Genomic DNA, 1,655 nt, shown 5'->3' on the forward strand with positions numbered 1-1,655 from the left:
TGCAAGCAGCTGACGTCCAGCATTTTAACCATGTGCTTCCTTAAAAACAAGGCCAATTATAGTCAAACTTTGAAAGAGGCAAAGATGTCTGTCATTTCCATATTTCTGTCTGTCTCTCTCCTGTCCCCAGTGACTGCACTGTTTGTGCCCTAGAGTCCGCTGTGATCTGCCCAAGGACTTAATACCTGATGCTCAAAAATAACCTCTTATCCTTAAGTCTTTCTGAGTAAGTATTTATAATTTTAAAGAAGTATAGCTTTGCACAGTGGCAGTATCGTAGCCAATGAGGTTTATCCGAGGCGTGATTAATGCTAATTAAAGTACACAAATTAATGAATCTCTTCAGTCAAGAATTTTTACATTTAAGACTCATCCAGAGGCAGATTCATTTAACTTTCAGAGCCCCTCATTTGCTTGATCCCCCTTCTAAGTGACCCAAGTCATTTACTAGTAAGCCCCACAAAACTTGCAATAACCCCTGACAAGTCCTACCTAAAAGGTTCTAGCACAATTCTTCTTGGCTTAGGGCTTTGCCTCTGGGATTGGCTTATTTTCTTCTCATCCATTTTCTATGATCTCTCATTCACTGACTCTCCCATGATCTTCCATTCACCGTCCATGCCTTGGGTGAATCTAAGGCTGGGCGAGGCAGTAGGGTATCACCAGAAACTCCAATGTCACTGCAGCTCTCTAGGGCTCAAAGTGTACCCTCCAATTCCAACTCTCAGAAAATTCCACCATTCACCTCCTGAGTTTAAATGCATATGGCTATGATCATTCTATGCTAATAAAACAAATTATTAAAAATGTGTAATGTAAAGGACTACCCAAGAGTGTTTCATTGTGGTGATGGAATGGTTCTGTATTGGATAGTGTTGGTGGTTACATGAACGTATACATGCAATATAATACTACACACCAGGAAAGGTGGGGGGTACACTTAAAAACTGATAAAATCTGAATAGGGCCTGTAGTTTAGTTAATAGCATCGTACCAATGTCAGTTTCATAAGGTTTTATGGTTATATAAGGTATTATCATTGGGGAAAGCTAGGTGAAGGATATGTGGGAACTCTACTAATTTTGCAACTTCCTGTGATTCTTAAATTATTTCCAAACAAAAAGTTAAAATATAAAATGGATTATTTCTAAACTCACCAGAATAATCTTTTCAAGTCAGAGTTTCAGTTGGAAATACTGGTAGAAACTACCTTTAAGATACACCCACTCTTATTCTCTGACCAAAATGGAAGAATGAAACCACAAACAATGTACAAAAGTATCACTTCTCACTAGCACCTCGTTTTAATATATATTTCAATGCAGAATAAAAAGGCTTGCTTTCTTTTACGCATTTGCCTTTTTTTAAGTGCCAGAAAGGTAGACGGCAGATTTTGGGGGGACCTCCCACTGCGATCCTTTTTCCCCACCTGTCACTAATCACAATCAAGAGTCAGGAAACTGTCTGAAGGCTGATGTGCAACAAGCAGATCTTATCCAAGGTGCTTTAAAAGGATGCTTTCATTGAATGGAAGGTTAGACTAGCTCAGTGATTTCTAAAATACACTGACTGTGCTAGTACAATATGAAGATTTCAGCCATCTGCTGCTCAATGAGAAAAGAAAGGAGAATAAAGTACACAAGTCATTTTCAAGT

General features: G+C 38.7%; 1 non-coding gene across 1 annotated transcript; it reads left to right on the top strand.

Annotated features, from left to right (window-relative positions):
- Positions 1 to 254: 254 nt before the first annotated feature.
- LOC130854621 (U4 spliceosomal RNA) lies at positions 255 to 392 on the top strand. The gene has a single exon (XR_009054073.1). It is a non-coding gene; the product is annotated as a U4 spliceosomal RNA (small nuclear RNA).
- The last annotated feature ends 1,263 nt before the right edge of the window (positions 393 to 1,655 follow it).

This window comes from Hippopotamus amphibius, chromosome 5, assembly GCF_030028045.1.
Source record: "Hippopotamus amphibius kiboko isolate mHipAmp2 chromosome 5, mHipAmp2.hap2, whole genome shotgun sequence".
NCBI classification, from domain to species: Eukaryota; Metazoa; Chordata; class Mammalia; order Artiodactyla; family Hippopotamidae; genus Hippopotamus; species Hippopotamus amphibius.